Raw genomic sequence first — 21,658 nt, 5'->3', positions numbered from 1 at the left:
ATGATGTACGGACGAAAGAGATGATTTAGTTTTGCTTATTGAATGCATGCTAATTTGAATACTAATTTATTTTACGATTTGGTTTTTCTTATTGAATGCTCAAATTGGAGAACTACTCCTATTTTGAATGCTCAAATTGGAGAGCACTATGCAAGGCGTATGCATTTGATTAGTTGATAGCTTATAGGGTTTTTGTTTTTGCAGAAATCAAGGAGCCCCTCCATCATCCCCGACGTCATCCCCGTCACCGACCCCCTCCGACCTCGAGGTGAGACCAGCCAAATCTCCATGTCAATATGAGTCCTATAAGATATTTTGATTTTTTTTTTCATATTTTCAACCATTGAAATGCAATGACCATCAAGTTTGAATGCTCATATGATGTAGATATAAACATGTATATCTAGTGTTGCTCAAATAGGATATGTGCTTGCCCAAATGGCCGGCCATGTTTGCAGGTTACACCTCCGAGTGGCCTATGTTTTGCCGAAGTGTTGATTAGTTTCCGTTCCGAAAAATTTCAGGCACTCGGCATATCCTTTTTTAGCAAAGGTCATGCCGGATTTTTTCGTGAATTTTGGCATGACTTGTGCTAGAATATGTAGGAAATATTGAGTGGCCTGGATTTTCTAGAAAAATAATTAAACGACATTTCGGGTTGACTTTAAGTCCGTCAAGCCTCCATACATGACAGTCAACAAATGAGTGAGGTAGAAAGTCTGCACATATGAGAGAAGAAGAATATGCCTGTTGTCATGGGGGTCGTTTTTCCTTCTTCTCCTTGTGCTAGACCTTTGTTATGCACTAGGGAAAGGAGGAATAACGACCATCACCGACGGTCGAAAAATCAGTGAGGGAGTGTATCTACCATATATGAGAGAGGACGAAGAATCCCGACTGTTGTCGTGGGGGTAGTTTCTCCTTCTTCTCCTTGTGCTAGACCTTTGTTATGCACTAGGGGAAGGAGGAGTAACGACCATCACCGACGGTCACAAATGTCAGAGAGGAATCAATGAGGGAGAGTCTCCACCATATATGAGAGGATGAAAAATCCCGACTGTTGTCGTGGGGCTTCGTTCCCGTGTGCTAGACATTTTGGTGTAATGCACTCGGGGACGAAGGGAGGAGCGACGATCACCGACGATCGAATATATACATCACGTGAGCTGAGAGTTTTCAAGAAAACACTCGGTAGACCGATAGTCAACCTGTGATGAATAATAATGATCTAATTTAGTTTTTGTAGTACGTATATCTAATTGTACAAGTTTAATCTTTGAATTATATGAACCTAGGAAATGTCGTCATCGGACGACGAAAGTCTCCCGGAGGAGTGCGACTAGTGCAACGATGACCGAGGTCTGTGCGACAGGCCTCACCTAGATGAAGGTCGGCGTTTCAGCATTAAGCTCCTGGAGACCTTCGATGTTGAAACGATACACAATGATGACAATTTTTTTTCATAATTAAGCACGACTTCTACTACTTCAACATGTAGTTTCCGTCTTTTACAATTCGACTAGTTTATCCCATGCCATGCAAGATGCTATGTCTTGGAGAGGATGGATTTTGAAGATCATGAAAGTATGGAAACAAAGAAAATTTGCCTAAGGACCCATCATGGTATGGATTTTGATGTAAATCTATACAATTCTGAGAGCGTATCCCATTTTAGTTGCCTGAATTGGGAAGCACTTTGCAAGATGCATGATTTTCATGAGGGTATGCTTGTCACCATGGATCTTGGTGATCCTGACATCGCCCAAGACAATTTGGACATTTGGGTTCTTATTGATACGCTTCCAATTCTACTGCTATGTGAGTTTCTCAAACATAGTTATTAAGTAATTTCTATTGTTTATTTCAAAATAGTTGACAGCTTATTTCCATTGATAGCTTATTTTCATTCTTCAAAGAATGTGCGAAAGATGGTAGACAGAACCTACTACACCGATGGCTCAGAAACTTATCAGGAGAAAAATCATCTGATCTCATTTATTACTGATCTTGAGAATTACAATATCTATCAAACTCCTCCACATTATGGTCAATACGTGCCACTAGTGCACGTGTTGAACTACGGTAACATCCATGGAGATGTCATGGTATGATTTTTTACTATTACGACATCCATGCATCTTTTGCATAAATTCTTATAAAACTCAACTACATTGCTAACTACGAAGTCATTACTATGTTTGCCAACAAAAAATTTCGAAGGATTGTGTGCCTCATCTGATGTTTCGGAAAGGTCGCCTTGATGTTTTGAACTTACGGCCAGGTCATCCTACGAATCACTCATGTCCATACCAAATTCTACAAGCAATGAAGACATGACAATCAAAGATTGGAAAAAAAATGTATGGTCAATCGTAGGGAGCTACTTGGAAGCAATATTGTGCGAAGGGCAAGAATTGAAGACAAGATAATCTCCATTCTCCATAATGGAGAGTCGGGACCTATCTTGTTTTATGCTATTTTACCTTAGAGAGGGTATTTAGGTCCTAGCTAATACTCATGATCATGTGCTAAGCACAACTAAGTAGGATTGGTTACATGACTATGATGATGATTGATACGTCTCCAATGTATCTATAATTTTTTATTGTTCCATGCTATTATATTATCTGTTTTGGATGCTAATGGGCTTATTTATACACTTCTATATTATTTTTGGGACTAACCTACTAACCCAAGGCCCAGTGCAAATTGCTGTTTTTTGCCTATTTCAGTGTTTCACAGAAAAGGAATATCAACGGAATCCAAACGGAATGAAACCTTTGGGAGAGTTACTTTTGGAACAAACATGATCCAGGGGACTTGGGGTGGACGTCAAGAAAGAAACGAGGGAGCCACGAGGCAGGGAGGCGCGCCTGCCCCCCTGGGTGTTGGGGAACATAGTAATTTCAAAAGTTTCCTACGCACACGCAAGATCATGGTGATGCATAGCAACGAGAGGGGAGAGTGTTGTCCATGTACCCTCGTAGACCGTAAGCGGAAGCGCTATGAGAACGCGGTTGATGTAGTCGTACGTCTTCACGATCCGACCGATCCAAGTACCGAATGTACGGCACCTCCGAGTTCAGCACACGTTCAGCTCGGTGACGTCCCACGAACTCCGATCTAGCAGAGCTTCGAGGGAGAGTTCCGTCAGCACGATGGCGTGATGACGGTGATGATGATGCTACCGACGCAGGGCTTCACCTAAGCACCGCTATGATATGACAGAGGTGGATTATGGTGGAGGGGCACCGCACACGGCTAAAAGATCAACTAATCAACTTGTGTGTCTATGGGGTGCCCCCTGGCCACATATATAAAGGAGTGGAGGAGGGGGGAGGCCGGCCCTCCTAGGCGCTCCCCAAGGGGAGTCCTACTCCCACCGGGAGTAGGATTCCCCCCTTCCATGTAGTAGGAGTAGGAGAGAAGGAAAGGGAAAAGAGAAGAGAAGGAAGGAGGGGGCGCCGCCCCTCCCCCTAGTCCAATTCGGACTAAACCTTGGGGGGCACGCAGCATCCCCTCTCTCTTTCCCCTAAAGCCCAATAAGGCCCATATACTCCCCGGCGAATTCCTGTAACTCTCTGATACTCCAAAAAATACCCGAATCACTCGGAACCTTTCCGATGTCCGAATATAGTGGTCCAATATATCGATTTTTACATCTCGACCATTTCGAGACTCCTCGTCATGTCCCCGATCTCATCCGGGACTCCAAACTACCCTCGGTACATCAAAACACATAAACTCATATTACTGATCGTCACCGAACGTTAAGCGTGCGGACCCTACGGGTTCGAGAACTATGTAGACATGACCAAGACACGTCTCCGGTCAATAACCAATAGCAGAACCTGGATGCTCATATTGGCTCCTACATATTCTACGAAGATCTTTATCGGTCAAACCGCATAACAACATATGTTGTTCCCTTTGCCATCGGTAAGTTACTTGCCCGAGATTCGATAGTCGGTGTCTCAATACCTAGCTCAATCTCATTACCGGCAAGTCGCTTTACTCGTTTCCGTAATGCATCATCCTGCAACTAACTCATTAGTTGCATTGCTTGCAAGGCTTATAGTGATGTGCATTACCGAGAGGGCCCAGAGATACCTCTCCGACAATCGGAGTGACAAATCCTAATCTCGATCTATGCCAACTCAACAAGCACCATCGGAGACACCTGTAGAGCACCTTTATAATCACCCAGTTATGTTGTGATGTTTGGTAGCACACAAAGTGTTCCTCCGGCACTCGGGAGTTGCATAATCTCATAGTCAGAGGAACATGTATAAGTCATGAAGAAAGTAGTAGCAACAAACTAAACGATCATCGTCTAAGCAAACGGAATGGGTCAAGTCAATCACATCATTCTCTAATGATGTGATCCTGTTAATCAAATGACAACTCATGTATATGGCTAGGAAACTTAACCATCTTTGACTCAACGAGCTAGTCAAGTAGAGGCTTACAAGTGACAGTTTGTTTGTCTATGTATTCACACATGTACTAAGTTTTCGGTTAATAAAATTCTAGCATGAATAATAAACATTTATCATGATATAAGGAAATAAATAGTAACTTTATTATTGCCTCTAGGGCGTATTTCCTCCAGTCTCCCACTTGCACTAGAGTCAATAATCTAGTTCACATCTTTATGTGATTAGTTCACATCTCCATGTGACTAATACCCAAAGGGTTTACTAGAGTCAATAATCTAGTTCACATCGCTATGTGATTAACACCGAAAGAGTGATCATGTTTTGCTTGTGAGAGAAGTTTAGCCTACGGGTCTGCAACATTCAGATCCGTATGTGTTTCACAAATTTCTATGTCTACAACGCTCTACGCGGAGCTACTCTAGCTAATTTCTCCCACTTCCTATATGTATCTAGATCGAGACTTAGAGTCATCTAGATCGATGTAAAAAGCTTGCATCGACGTAACTCTTTACGACGAACTCTTTTATCACCTCCATAACCGAGAAATATTTCCTTAGTCCTCTAAGGATAATTTTGACTGTTGTCCAGTGATCTACTCCTAGATCACTATTGTACTCCCTTGCCAGAAAGATGCTAAGGTATACAATAGGACTGGTAAACATCAGAGCATAGTTTATAGAACCTATGACTGAGGCATAGGGAATGACTTTTCATTCTCTTTCTATTTTCTGCTGTGGTCGGGTTTTGAGTCTTTACTCAACTTCACACCTTGCAACACAGGCAAGAACTCCTTCTTTGACTATTCCATTTTGAACTACTTCAAAATCTTGTCAAGGAATGTACTCATTGAAAAAACTTATCAAGCGTCTTGATCTATCTCTATAGATCTTGATGCTCAATGTGTAAGCAGCTTCATCGAGGTCTTTCTTTGAAAAACTCTTTTCAAACACTCCTTTATGCTTTCCAGAAAATTCTACATTATTTCTGATCAACAATATGTCATTCACATATACTTATCAGAAATGTTGTAGTGCTCCCACTCACTTTCTTGTAAATACAGGCTTCACCGCAAGTCTGTATAAAACCATATGCTTTGGTCACTTTATCAAAGCATATATTCCAACTTCGAGATGCTTGCACCAGTCCATAGATGGGTCACTGGAGCTTGCTCACTTTGTTAGCACCTTTAGGATCGACAAAACCTTCTGGTTGCATCATATACAACTCTTCTTTTAAGAAATCCATGAAGGAATACAATTTTGACATCCATTTGCAAGATTTCATAAAATGCGGCAACTGCTAACATGATTCGGACAAACTTTTAAGCATCGATACAAGTGAGAAAATCTCATCGTAGTCAACACCTTGAACTTGTCGAAAACATTTTGTGACAATTCGAGCTTTTGTAGATAGTAACACTACTATCAACATCCATCTTACTCTTGAAGATCCATTTATTCTTAATGACTCATCGATCATCGGGCAAGTCAATCAAAGTCCATACTTTGTTCTCATACATGGATCTCATCTCAGATTTCATGGCCTCAAGCCATTTCGCGGAATCCGGGCTCATCATCGCTTCCTCATAGTTTGTAGGTTCGTCATGGTCAAGTAACATGACATCCAGAACAGGATTACCGTACCACTCTATTGCGGATCTCACTTTGGTTGACCTACGAGGTTTGGTAGTAACTTGATCTAAAGTTACATGATCATCATCATTAGCTTCGTCACTAATTGGTGTAGGAGTCACAGGAACAGATTTCTGTGATGAACTACTTTCCAATAAGGGAGCAGGTACAGTTACCTCATCAAGTTCTACTTTCCTCCCACTCACTTCTTTCAAGAGAAACTCCTTCTCTAGAAAGGATCAATTCTTAGCAATGAATGTCTTTCCTTCGGCTCTATGATAGAAGGTGTACCCAACTGTCTCCTTTGGGTATCCTATGAAGACACATTTCTACGGTTTGTGTTTGAGCTTATCAGGATGACACTTTTTCACATAAGCATCGCAACCCCAAACTTTAAGAAATGACAACTTTGGTTTCTTGCCAAACTACAGTTCATATGGCGTCGTCTCAACAGATTTAGATGGTGCCCTATTGATACGTCCATTTTGCATCATGCTTTTATATCGATATTTATTGCATTATGGGTTGTTATTACACATTATGTCACAATACTTATGCCTATTCTCTCTTATTTTACAAGGTTTACATGAAGAGGGGGAATGCCGGCAGCTGGAATTCTGGGCTGGAAAAGGAGCAAATATTAGAGACCTATTCTGCACATCTCCAAAAGTCCTGAAACTCCACCGGAGCACTTTTCAGAATATATAAAAAATACTCAGCGGAAAAAGCACCAGAGGGGGGCCACACCCTGACCTGCCTCATGGGCTCCCTGGTGGCCCTCCGATGCCCATCTTCTGCTATATCAAGTCTTTCGTCGAGGAAAAACTCATAAGCAAGCTCACGGGACGAAACTCCGCCGCCACGAGGCGCAACCTTGGCGAAACCAATCTAGGGCTCCGGCGGAGCTGTTCTGCCGGGGAAACTTCCCTCCGGGAGGGGGAAATCATCGCCATCGTCATCACCAACGATCCTCTCATCGGGAGGGGGTCAATCTCCATCAACATCTTCACCAGCACCATCTCATCTCAAACCCTAGTTCATCTCTTATATCCAATCTTTGTATCCAAACCTCAGATTGGTACATGTGGATTGCTAGTAGTGTTGATTACTCCTTGCAGTTGATGCTAGTTGGTTTAATTGGTGGAAGATCATATGTTTAGATCCATTATGCATATTAGTACCCCTCTGATTATGAACATGAATACGTTTGTTCCTGAGGACATGGGAGAAGTCTTGCTATTAGTAGTCATGTGAATTTGGTATTCGTTCGATATTTTGATGAGATGTATGTTGTCATCCCTCTAGTGGTGTCATGTGAACGTCGACTACATGACACTTCACCATTATTTGGGCCTAGAGGGAGGCATTGGGAAGTAATAAGTATATGATGGGTTGCTAGAGTGATAGAAGCTTAAACCCTAGTTTATGCGTTGCTTCGTAAGGGGCTGATTTGGATCCATATGTTTCATGCTATGGTTAGGTTTACCTTAATACTTCTATTGTAGTTGCGGATGCTTGCAATGGGGGTTAATCATAAGTGGGATGCTTGTCCAAGTAAGGGCAGTACCCAAGCACCGGTCCATCCACATATCAAATTATTAAAGTACCAAAGGCGAATCATGTGAGCGTGATGAAAACTAGCTTGACGATAATTCCCATGTGTCCCCAGGAGCGCTTTTCTCTATATAAGAGTTTGTCCAGGCTTGTCCTTTGCTACAAAAAGGATTGGGCCATCTTGCTGGACCTTATTTACTTTTATTACTTGTTGCTCGTTACAAATTATCTTATCACAAAACTATCTGTTGACGATAATTTCAGTGCTTGTAGAGAATACCTTGCTGAAAACCGCTTACCATTTCCTTCTGCTCCTCGTTGGGTTCGACACTCTTACTTATCGAAAGGACTACGATAGATCCCCTATTCTTGTGGGTCATCAAGACTCTTTTCTGGGCTGTTGCCGGGGAGTGAAGCGCCTTTGGTAGGTGGAATTTGGTAAGGAAAAAATTTATATAGTGTGCTGAAATTTACTGTCACTTGTTACTATGGAACATAATCCTTTGAGGGGCTTGTTTGGGGTATCTTCACCCCGACCAGTAGAGCAAAGAGTTGCTCCTCAACCTACTGAACCTACTGAAAATGTTTACTTCGAAATTCCTTCGGGTATGATAGAGAAACTGCTAGCTAATCCTTTTGCTGGAGATGGAACATTGCATCCCGATTTAGACTTAATCTATGTGGATGAAGTTTGTGGATTATTTAAGCTTGCAGGTATGCCCGAGGATGTTATCAAAAGAAGGTCTTCCCTTTATATTTGAAGGGAGATGCATTGACATGGTATAGCCTATGTGATGATATGGGGTCATGGGACTACAAACGATTGAAATTGGAATCTCACCAGAAGTTTTATCCTATGCATCTTGTTTATCGTGATCGTAATTATATAGATATAATGTTTGGCCTCGCGAAGGAGAAATCATCACTCAAGCTTGGGGGAGGCTAAATTCAATGTTATATTCATGCCCCAATCATGATCTCTCAAGAGAAATAATTATTCAAAAAATTTATGCTCGACTTTCTCTTAGTAATCGCTCCATGCTCGATACTTCTTGTACTGGATCTTTTATGATGAAGACTATTGAATTCAAATGGGAATTGTTGGAAAGAATTAAATGCAACTCTAAAGATTGGGATCTCGACGAAGGTAAGGAGTCAGGTATAACACCTAAGTTTGATTGTGTTAAATCTTTTATGGATACCGATGCTTTCCGTGAATTTAGCACTAAATATGGACTTGACTCTGAGATAGTAGCTTCCTTTTGTGAATCCTTTGCTACTCATGTTGATCTCCCTAAGGAGAAGTGGTTTAAATACAATCCTCCCATTGAATTAAAAGTAGTTGCACCTATTAAAGTTGAAGAAAAGACTATCACTTATAATGATCCTGTTGTTCCTACTGCTTATGTTGAGAAACCACCTTTCCCTGTTAGAATAAATGATCATGCTAAAGTTTCAACTGTAGTCAACAAAAGTAATACTAGTAAACACAAACCCCCTGAGCAAGTTGAAGTTGAACCTAATATTGCTATGGTTAAAGATCTCTTGGCTGATAATATTGATGGGCATGTTATTTACTTCTGTGATGAGACTGCTAGAATTGCTAGACCTGATACCAAAAATAAACATAGACCTGTTGTAGGCATGCTTGTTATTTCTGTTAAAATAGGAGATCATTGCTATCATGGCTTATGTGATATGGGTACTACTGCAAGTGCAATACCTCATTCCTTATACAAAGAAATTTTGCATGATATTGCACCTGTTGAGATAGAAGATATCGATGTTACCATTAAGCTTGCCAATAGAGATACTATTTCATCAATTGGGATTGTTAGAGATGTTGAAGTCTTGTGTGGGAAGGTTAAATATCCTACTGAGTTTCTTCTTCTTGGTTCCCCACAAGATAGCTTTTGTCCCATTATATTTGGTAGACCCTTCTTGAATACTATTAATGCTAAGATAGATTGCAATAAGGATATTGTTTCCGTTGGTTTAGGGGATATGTCTCATGAGTTTAATTTTGCTAAATTTTGTAGACAACCCCGTGATGAAGAATTGCCTAGTAAAGATGAAATAATTGGTCTTGCTTCTATTGTCGTGCCTCCCACTGATCCTTTAGAACAATATTTGCTAGACCATGAAAATGATATGTTTATGAATGAAAGAAGGGAAATAGATGAAGTATTCTTTAAACAGGGACCTATTTTGAAACACAACTTGCCTGTTGAAATCCTAGGAGATCCTCCTCCACCCAAGGGTGATCCTGTGTTTGAGCTTAAACCATTACCTGATACTCTTAAATATTCTTATCTTGATGAAAAGAAGATATATCATGTTATTATTAGTGCTAACCTTTCAAAGAAGGAGGAAGAGAATTTATTGAAAACTCTGAAGAAGCATAGTGCTGCTATTCACTACAAAAAAATACGCTTCCATGATGATACGTGTTTGTCACTGTAGGTCGCATTTTCTGTCATGCATGTACATCCATGACGATTTTATGACAAAATCAAGATAGTCATACCTGTGCTGTCGTAGAAGTGTTCCATGACATTACCAAAATTATCATCATGGAAGTGTCCACTTCCATGATGATAAATCCCGCATCACAGAAGTGCTTTCTTTAAGGGTGACCGACACGTGGCATCCACCGTAACGGAATGCCGTTAAGCTATCGGGTCGGGTTTTGGATCCGATAACCCGTTAACAGCCCCGAACAATGGGGATTTTCCACATGTAAAATCATCATTGGCTGGAGGAAACACGCGTCGGATCATCGTTGGGACAGATGTCATCCAATCATTAGACAGAAGGCGCCTATGATACGTCGACACGTGGCACGGCCCAACAGAGGCCCATTCCTGTGAAAAGGCCGGCCCGTTTGACTTGGTCAAAAGGTGGCAGGCCGGCCCATGTAAAGCCTGTTAACGGCCTGTTCGCAGCCCATTTACAGCCTGCTAACCCAAGGCCCGTTACGCCCTATCCGAATTAGACCCAGTAGCGTCATCTGGGCCACCCAATATGATTCCAGCCCGTTTTCACTTTTGGCCCATGTATGGCCCATGACGTCTTTCAGCCCATATGAGGCCCTATGTAACTCTTGGCCTATTAACGGCCCATGGTGAAACTGGCCCGTAATGAACAATGTCTCACTTTACACCCATTAGCGGCCTGTGGTGAAACTGGCCCGTAATGAATAGTGTATCACTTTATACCCATTAACGGCCCGTTATTCCGCTGGGCCGTTTCCAGCCCATGTTATCTTTCGGCCTTCTCAGAGCCCATTTATTCTTGGGCTCATTTCCAGCATTCGTTTACTTACGACCCGTTACTGTCATTTTCTGCTTGTGGGCCAAATTCAGCCCGTGGTTATAGTCGGCCCGTTTGTGGTCTGTTAATACGTTGGGCCGTTTTCATAGCGCCATCAAATACGGCCTATTAACGATGGCCCGTTATGGTCGGCCCATGAACGGACGATTCCAACTCTAGCTCGTTTACGGCCATAATGCGGCCTGTTATTGGACCATGTTTGGCCAATCGGTCATACTGCCCGTATAAGGCCCATTGATGATACGGCCCGTAGAAGGCCCATTGTTTCTACGGCCCGTAGAAGGGCCATTATTTCTACGACCCGTAGAAGGCCCACTGTTTCTACGGCCCGTAGGAGGCCCAGTGTCACTACAGTAAATATTAGCCCATGGTTATTGTGGCCTAGTTTTAAAAAATAGGTTATTGCAGCCACTAGCAAACCGCGGAAAAATAACTGCAATGACTACAAGCAAACAAATAAACAAGACAACAAGGAAATAAATAAGCAAGCAACTTACGCTAGGCTATCACGGCTATCACACATATTACATCCACTGGGCATCAAAGTTCGCCACCAGTGCAAATAAACGCGTTGACAAAAGAATATACAAAACTAAGAGCACTTCAGAAGGCACTAGGCCTGGCCAGGTCGGGTCCCCCCAAACAACTGAAGAAGCTGAGTAGACCTCAGTTGTGTCAATGATAGATGCATCAACACTAGATTTAAGGCATGATGGTGCGCACGGCTGTCCTCTGACATCTTCATTGCATCTTTGACTTCAAGTCGGAGCTGAGCTGAAGCAAGCCTTTCCGCTTTAAGTTGAGACTGAAGAAGTTGAACTGATTGAGGCAGCGACTGCACAGAGGTTGTCTCACACCTGCTGGTGAGTAGCTTCAACTCACTGTCTTCATCAAGACAGGACCTTGGGGTCATCTCGTTGTCCTCAAGATGGTTTGGCTCACTATCTTCCCTAAAGTTCTGTCTGGCGTAAGAGATACAAGTCTGAAAGAGAAACAAGGAGACACGTAACATGCTTCACAATTATATAAGCAAATAAATGGATCTGTTCTGCATAAGGAACATGTTTTTACAACTAAAATTTGAAACTGGCAGTTGTTGCAAACATCCAATCTGATGTAAACAGCAAAGCAAACAGCAGTGGAGGAAATGATGCCTATCCAAATCTATACTAGAAAAAAGTTTGAAGGCTTGAGATGGATGAACTTACATTACATGTTAACAAGGGCTGGACAAAGCCCTTCTCCATGTTGATGGAAGGATAATTCAATAAATTCCCCAAAGAAAATTCTTTATAAGCATTGCCATTATTCTACATTTTGCAAAGAGTAAATATAGATCAAATAATATTGGAAGAAACAGAGGATAATGAAGCTCAGGTGCAGACTGATGATACATAATCAAATAGCAATTAATTAAGTACAGCGTTACAAGGAAAAAGGGAGAGAGGTACTGACAAGAGCAAAGCAGAGCCCATTATTGTTTTGAGATCGTATGATCCTTTGGGCAAGGAGATTCATCTGAAATTAGTTTTCATACAAGAGAGAAGGTAAGGCACAAGCAGAAATTTAGGAGTTCAAATTTTGAATTGATATCATAGATAGTACCTGACGCTGGGCTCCCAGCAGTTCTAATAGGGGTTTGGCCACTGGAGTAGGGGTAAAGTGTGGTACAATTTGGTCTGTGTTTTCTGTGGCTTCTGATCTATCTGATTTAATAGGTATCACTACCTTTTCCAAATACCTAGTTTGTACTCCTGAGGATCTGCACTCACCCTCTTCCTTTTGGACATCTATTATGAAAGAACAACATTTGACTGGAAAAACATAGTGTGACAACACATGGAATAGGTACAGAAAATGGATAGGTATGGCATATACTCATATATGATGCTTAAACTAAGCAGATGGTGTAACAAAGTAGAAGTAATGCAAGAGGTCAGATGCAAAATATGTGCGACCAATACAACTTTGCAAACTTAGAGCAAGCACCTTGATGGGTGAATAAGATAGGCCATCCTCCACCATGCCAAGTTTGTTAGCCAGTGGATCGTTCCGCAATATTCCTCTCGTGCACCCATTCTCATATTCATTTTGATAATGTCCAATATCTGACATGCATGAAAACATAAAAACAAGTGAGATTTTCTTTGTAATGTAGAAGTGATTCTAATCCAATACTGCCTCCCTGTAAACCCCTTTGTGATATCTCTGCAATTATTTTAAAAGATGCCATGCATGCTGTAATTTGTTGTGTGCATTAATATAATGTGGCCTACTACTCAAAATATGAGAGCTCCAGAAGTGATGACACTTTGCATATGATAGCTTCAACATATAGTAAAGAAGAACAAGTCGACCTGACCTGACAGATTCAAAATATACTAAGGGAGAACAACTCGACCTGACCAGTCGACCGCAAGAGAAGAGTATCATCTTAAAGAAGAGTAGAAGAGCAAGCAGATTGAAGATATTACAAGTCTTTCAATACAATGTCGGTTGGCCACCCATGATGAACCAGAGCGCACAGAGAAATACTATTCTTTCCGGTCTCTCCATATGTGGCTCACATGCATTTCAAAACTAAAGTAGGAACATTTAGCTAACCAATTAAACATCTCTCAGTTTTACTAATATTAGCAATAATATCAGATATGAATTTGTACAACTAAGCTTGTTTAGCTCGATGGGTGGAGCAGTGCTATTACGACACGAACCACGTAGGCTGATTGTGCTCATCATAAAATGGGGAAAACATAAGCATGATGAGTACAGTGTTGATCGTGGCAGTGGGATGGCAGATCTGAAGCTGCAAACCGCGCAAAGGGTAGTTAGCAACCGATGTTTTCTTTGAAATAACAACTAAGATTTGGTATGGACAAGAAAGTACAGTCAACAAGTGATAAAGAAATGCAATTATGTTGTCTCTCTATATGTCACGACATGCATTTGGAAACTCAAGTGGGACCTTTAGCTAACCAATTAAATGTGTTGGTTAACTAATATCAGTATCATATCACAATCATATTTGAACAACTAAGCTTTCGAATTCTGAGTGTTGTATTGTTTAGCTTGAAGGGTGGAGTAATGCTAGTATGACAGAAAGCACCTACGGAGATCATAGTAGAGTAGATAAAAGGGGAAACCCCTAAGCATCAAGAGAAAAATATGGAAAGTGGAACTAGCTGGACCAGTGGGTGGCGCACATGCTTTTCGAAACGAATATAGGAACGTTAGGCGACCAATTAAACGTTCTCTGTTTTAGTGATATGAGCATCATATCAGATTCGTATTTCAACACGTAAGCTTTGGGTTGAGGTCTTGAGGAGCAGTGCTAGCACAACACGAAGCATCGACGATGATGGTAGTGAATATAAAGGGGGGAAACCATAAGCTTTACGAGTATAGTTCTTGTGCCATGGCGGATCTTGTAAGTGCATCTAGTGCCACCCCTAGTTGGTTTTGGAGTATTGACGACAAACCTAGTTGAGGGACTAATGTGTTTGTGAGAATTGCAGGATAACACAGGTAGAAGTCCCTCATTGATTCGGTTTTACTACCAGAGATGACCCCTAAAAATGTATGAAGACATTGAAGTCAAAGGTGGTATATGAAGATATTCACATTGAAGACTATGACAAAAGAAGACACGTTATGAAGCCTATGGAGCTCGAAAACTTAGATCTTTCGTAGTTCTTTTCTTTTGTGTTGAGTCATAGGAACCACCGTACTGTTAAGTGGGGTCCAGGAGAACCAGTTAGAATGACTGAAGTGATGCCCAAACTAAAAACGTATGTCTTCGAGTGAAGACAATGAGAGCGAATCTTGTCCAGAGCCGGACAAGTCAGCTTTGCTTGTAGCCCAAGTAAAGTTGCCATGAGAGTTTGAAATCTGACCGTTGAGACACGTGTCAGTTCCTTAGTGACCCAGGGTCATTTCGGACAAATCAGGTCGGGTTGCCAAGTGGCTATAAATAGCCCACCCCCTACAACCATAAACGGTTGGCTGCTCAGATTTCAGTGCACGGCTTTTGTCGTTTGAGAGCAACCCACCTCGAAGCCTTTGAGAGAAAATTCCTAGCGAGGAGAAAAGCCCTAACCACCCAGAGCCAGAGAACATTGGGCATCACTTAAGTCTTCTTGTCTGTGTGATCTGAAGACTTATTACACTTGAGGACTGTGAATCCTCCAGACGGTTAGGCGTCGCGTTCAGAGCATCCAAGAGACATTGTGGATTGCCAGTGAACGAAGTCTGTGAAGGTTTGGGAGTCTACCTTGAAGACTTACCAGAGTGATTGGGCGAGGACTAAGTGACCTTAGCTCAAGGAGAATACGGTGAGGACTTGGTGTCCTGAGCTGCGGGTTCAGGACTGGGTGTCCGGGACTGTGTGTCCTAAGGTTTAAATACCTAGCCGCTCCAACCAGACGTACAATTGTCACAGCAACTGGAACTGGTCCAACACATCATTGTCTTCAACGAGTCACTGGTTTCATCTTCACTTCCTTATTCTTACTGTTACTCATTGTGAAGCCATTGCATGCTTGTTCTATCTTTTGTCTTCACAACGTGAATGTATGATCTGTTTGGCTTCATAACTTCTTCCTACCTGATCCTTATTACACTGCAGCTTCTTGTCTTTGTGCTTTCACTCTACTGAATACTTGACCATGGCTTGCCTAGTGTAATCTAACTTCCGCTGCATAGTGATAGGCTTATCTCTACTGTTTGTCTTCATAACTTCCACGTTTTGAAGACTTTCATAAAAATCGCCTATTCACCCCCCCTCTAGTCGATATAACACACTTTCAGATCTGAAGGTGCAAACCGGACAAAGCTACTTCGCAACCAATGTTTGCTTTCAAGTAGCCACTACGATTTGGTACGGACAAGAAAAGTATAGTAAACAAATTACGATCTATTTTTTGGGTGAGATCAATAACTTAAGCACATATGGAAGAGTACCACCTCTCTTGCGATGCCGTGTAGGCCTATGTTGATACGTTGAGGGTGTTGCGGGTGCGATGGCTGTCGGCAGCAGGGAAGAAGACTTTAGATGGCAGACGGCCAGGTCGGGGGATATATCATGTTGCCGTGGACGAGGCGGACGTAGGAGCGGCAACGGCAAGGTGGACGACGACGCCGATGAAGCGAGAGGAGGCGATGAAAGGATCCTGGTCCAGCGCCATGGATGAGAGACGTCCATCTCTTGCAGTGGACGACGGGGTAGGGGTAGCGGCTCCGGTAAGGTGGAGGATGGGGTGGCAGACGGAGGAGGTTGGCCGTAGTGCGGAGGTTGTCGTGCCGCCGACGGTGTATGAATGGGGAAATGGAGGGGAGGGGGGATCTCAAACTTTGGGACGCGCTTCTCTGAAATGGGGGAAAGTTACGAACTTATCCCCCGTTTAAAATTTCGAACATCGAGTCGGTTGGGGATAGGACAGTAATCTCGCATCTCCCAAATATTTGTTGGTAACTATTTCGAGCGAGGAGAGGGTGTTTTGCCGCCCACGGTTGGCACCCACGGTGTATGAATGGGGCTGACAGGTAGGGTGGTTGTGTCATGTCTGATGGAAGTTACACATCTGCCCCTATTTAAAATATTAGCCTACATCGATTTCGGACGAGGAGAGTTTGTTTTGCTGCCCACCGTGTATGAATGGGGAAATGGAGGAAGAGACACATGTCTTTCGGACGAGCTTGAATCAAATGTGTTTTGTCGCCCACGTTTGGCGCCCACCGTGTCTGGATGGGCTCAGAGGCCGTCGTGTCACGTCTGATTGAAGTTACTCGTCTACCCCTATCGACAGCAGTGTAAATCCGGTCGATAAGGATGTCAAGTGTCAGGGGTAGACAGTAATTTCCATCTCGCAAACACTTGCTTCGGGCAGCCCACAAATTATAGTGGGTGTTTAGCTGCTTCGTTCAAAACTTGGGAGAATTAGCATTCACGTTTGCCCTGGGACCTGGCAAACTAAATTCAAATCCAATATGTATTCGATTACGAATATCCACAGATAATTATACGTTTTGTTATTTATTTCTTCAAAACCACAACAAAGATTTATTCCAGCTTTATATATGATTATGATTTAGAAATGTCGTGATCTTCGAATTCAGTAGGTTGGATACACTCTGAGTCAAACAGTTATTTCATCCAATACAATATGCTCACACGAAAAACAGTTCACCTTATGTCAATCATATACAAGTACTGAGGATTACCTCGCCTAAAAAATTTGGATCATTACAACACATGGACAACATAAGGGGTCTTGCAACATAATCCATTCAGAGACATGACACAACATGCAAGTACAATAATCTAATGACAATTTCAACTCGTATCTAAAGAAGAACCGGGATTACCTTGGGCTTCAGATAGCAGAAACAGCAGGACCTCCTCCGTCTTCAAATGCAACATTCTTACTTCCTCCAGTTCTTGGGTTGCTTGCATAATGCGTGCCGCTAATTCCGTAATTTCCAGCCTCAAGATAAAGATTACCTCATTCATGGCAGCCACACCATCTCTTTCTGCCTCTAGTAGAGCCTCAAGCACTATAATATCTATGCTCAGACTGCTCTCCGGCGGTGTTGCCTCTGAACTGCTACCATCTGGTAACATGGATGGCGCACTGCTTCCACAAATAGATTCTGGGGTTGTACATTGTGTCCTAGTGTCAACGGCATCCTGAAAGGTTTCCGCTGGACATCAGTAAGAGATAGTTATCGTATGATCCATGCAGTAAGCATACATGGCAAACGACGGATGAATTATTGCCGAGCATGGCAAACTATATTTAAATGGTTCGAAGCAGCATCAGCCGAAAAGAAATTAAAATGGTAAGATGAAACTAGGGATGTAAGTGGCAAATAAATGACATCTGCCAGTCCCATCTAGTTAGTTTTTGCTACCTCCCTAGTTCATTTTCCTCAAAAAACAAAAACTCTTTTGAACTATCATACCACTAGTGGACTTTAATCGGGATTAAACGGGACCCAGTTGACATCCCTAGTTGAAAGGGAGTGTACAACCACTATATTTAAGTTGCCAAGGCATCTAAGCAGTTGAAATAATCTGAGAAAGCACTTAACAGTACAGTCTTGTGATGAAGTTGAGAGGAAAAGGTAAGGACTCAAATGAAATAGTCATGCATTTCTTTACAATAGTACAGTAGGCACTGCTGACATATTGGCCAACTCAGGTATAGCGTAACAGCAAATAAGCATTCGAATCAAGCAATACAGCAAAGCGGACAACTGAACTATTTGTAATTCGGTAGGATTACACGTTGAGGGCACAAGCCAAGAAAGTAGCTCACTCGCATTACATTTCACATGTACTAAAACACATTGGCTTACCATATGTTGCTGTGAAGCCTAGCTGCTATTGCAATGTTCTTTGAAGATATCGTCAGCATCCTGTGGTTGCAAATCTAGTTGTTGTAGTTTATTCTGCACCATCTATTTAGGTAAAATTAATTTTAATTGCATGCACTGGTCCGAATTGATCATCAATGGTTCATCTAAACTAATGAAAGAAAGGTGTGTGCATACATGACAATATATATGCTTCCCTCTATTTTTATGCTTGTTCGAGGTGCCAGCCCCAAAAGAACAAATATTTTGCTTGATGGGGTTGGCAGCTCCATAATTAATAGAAGCATCAAATTAGTCATGCAACTTGGGAAGATCAAGAACACACAAACAAGTAATGAACAGAGGCTCGGAGCGGTGATGTAATAGCTAGCATCAGAAAATGTAGGGTAAAACGAACAAAAAGCAGCGGAACCACATGCTAGTTTGCTGATGTGTAATTAAGCATAGAGAACATTAAGCAGTCTGATGGAACCAATAGGTGGCATCAGAACAAAATTAAAGCATATTAACTATATGTGCACTGGTATGTAATTTACCACATGTAACATGTTCACTGCCAGAAGTATGGCCCTATAGGTGCAAGCAGAATAACGCGTCTCATGAAAAACTGAATGATGCCCTGAAGAAATTCAAAGGTGCGGTGCTTATGCTAGGAAAGTGAACGTAGGCGCCGGTCGTTGGATAATAGTACCTGATTCTCGGCGGCGTATGGGTATCATTGTCATACTTGATAGCTAAGGATCGTCGATGGTGCTCGTGTTGCGGTTGAGTTTGGGCCGGCTGTCGCCGTCGCTGAAGCGCCTCTGGTGCTACGGTTGCGGCGCCTGTCGACATACAAGAAAGCTCATCTGTGGTAAGTGAACAGTTGCACGATAAAGAGAAAAACGGAAGGAGTACAAATCAAAATAACCTAATGAGGCTACGGCGTCGGTAAAGCAGGGCCGGTGGAGTTGAATATGGCGTCCGTGGAGCGGGTCCGGTGCAGTGGACGAAGGCTTCGGCGGGCGCGTTGTACAGTGCTTTCGGTGAGGTGGATCTGTTGCGGTGGACGAGGGCTTGTATGAAGGGACAGCGAAGGGGCGGACGAGGGAGTCAGTGAAGGGCCTACGCTGTGGTGGACGAGGGCGCCAGTTAAGCAGATCCGGTGCGGTGGACCACGATGGCGGTCAAGGAGATCTGGAGCGGTGGACAAGCCAGTCGCTGAAGCGGCTCCGGTGAAGTGGTGAGTTGGCAGTTGGGGGTTCCAAGGTGCGGAAGGTAGATCCGGCGGGGTGTGAGGTCCACCGCTGCGGCGGAGGACTAGATTCGGCGGCTTGCTGTGGTCGGGGAGGGGAAGGGGAGGGGCTCTAGGGAAGAATGTTGGGGGCAAAGAGGGGAAAACAATGGAGTTACCAAAGTAGCCCTTTTTCGTTCATGTGGCAGGGGTAAAACAGGAATATCGTAGGGCTAAACTTTCGGGCGCGTGATATTTCGATGTGAGCGGGAAGTTTGAAAGCTTTTGGCACCTAAAATTATAAGTATTCTGCTCTCATACGGCCGACTATGATATCATGGCCGACAATTTGTTTGTTTTGCATGCAAAAAAAATGTGCAAGTTTTGAAAATCAATGTCTCCAACTCGAAACTTAGATTGTCCATTCAATTCAAATATGGATCATTGAGCTACTACAAGCAAATACCATCATACGGTCCAATTCAAATGAAATTCCAAATGTGTTTATCCTAAATATGATGACAAAAGCAAAAATGTGTATGTGTATGAATAATAAAGTGGATGATTATAAAGTTTGAACATGCCCGTATGTGTATATCTCTAGGTTTGATATATGAATTTGAAATCACGAAATCCCGGCTTAAAAAATGTACCTCCGTTTAAATGAATTACAAAAGCTAATGATGGAGTCGAATTCCAAAATTCCAATCTTAGGTTTGTAATTCTGGTACATCAAGGTATATCACGCATGTTCAAAAGTATCGTTATCTCATAGTACAAACTGTGAAACAAATTGATCAACCATGAGTGCACAATATCTCAATTACACTAAAGTCCCTCAAATATAGACACCTCACTCTTTATCTGAAGTCAACCCCCCCCCACCACACACACACATAGAGAAGTCGTTCTCTCACCCAAACACCAACACACGAGCACATTAACACCCCTATCTCTTGTAAAGTCCGGACCCCAACATAGGTCTCTATCACTTTGTTTCTCGGGCATGCACACATCTCTTCCCTCACTTTCTAGGTCTCCCTCTATCTCTCTTACCCAAGCACACGCACTATGTAGAGTGTATATTTCCCATACACACAAAATGTCGCCCCCAAATGTCTATCTCCCTAGTTATGTGGTTCTCGCGCACTCACCTCACACACCACCCCCACTGCAAACAAGCACACTTTGTCTCCTTGTGCACCACTCTCCTCTTTCTATCTCTCCCACATGCGGACCCGCCCCAACTCCTTCCCTGTATATATATATGTCGTGACTCTTTGCATAGCTCCCTAATGTATAATCGTTCTCGATTTCGCACATTGTTCTCTACACCATATATTCTAGATCTCTCATGAAGTCCCTATCACACACACGATGACTCGCTTCCCTTGCGTCTCCGTTCATAGGCCAATTCCGGACAACATCAACATTGTCTCCCTATCTATACGCCATTTATGGACACAAACGACCCCTCTCGCCCCCCCCTCTCTCTCTCTCCGTTGCTAGCTCTCTCTTTCTCTCGCTCTCACACCCCTCTCCCACACACACACTCGATGTCTCTTCCAAATAGTCTGCTCCCCCCGCCCGCACCCGTGCTATCTCGCTACTACACATGTCACACCATTCCCCCTTCCCTTATACTAGGTTTACATCATCAGTGGTATCTCTACTCCACATACACTCTCTCCCTCTCACACACAAACGCATGCACAAACACACTCAGACACGCACAAACACCCATTTATCTGGATCCTCATCTCTCCTCATGTCCGCATGTGTATCTCACACACTCACTCTCTAATTATGTATATGTGTCTCCGCGTTACACAACACAAAGCCCCATGTACATGTCTCTCTCTATCCTCCACACACATAGACACAAAGAATATGTTATCATTGCCTCAGTCTCTAACATATCACACACGCACACTGTCTCTCTCACTCTCGCAAACACGCTCAACAAGGGTTTCCCCGTGAATAACTTACCGTCTATTCATCAACAGTCGTGGCAGTACGACGAACACGAGACGTGAAAAAGAATAAATCTACACGTGCTTAGACCACCTAGTATGAATACTAGGACTAGAGCAAGCCAAAAAGCGCGCCGCCAT

The sequence above is a fragment of the Triticum urartu genome, chromosome 3 (genome assembly GCF_003073215.2).
Source record: "Triticum urartu cultivar G1812 chromosome 3, Tu2.1, whole genome shotgun sequence".
In the NCBI taxonomy this organism is placed as follows: Eukaryota; Viridiplantae; Streptophyta; class Magnoliopsida; order Poales; family Poaceae; genus Triticum; species Triticum urartu.
This window is presented reverse-complemented; position numbering follows the sequence as displayed.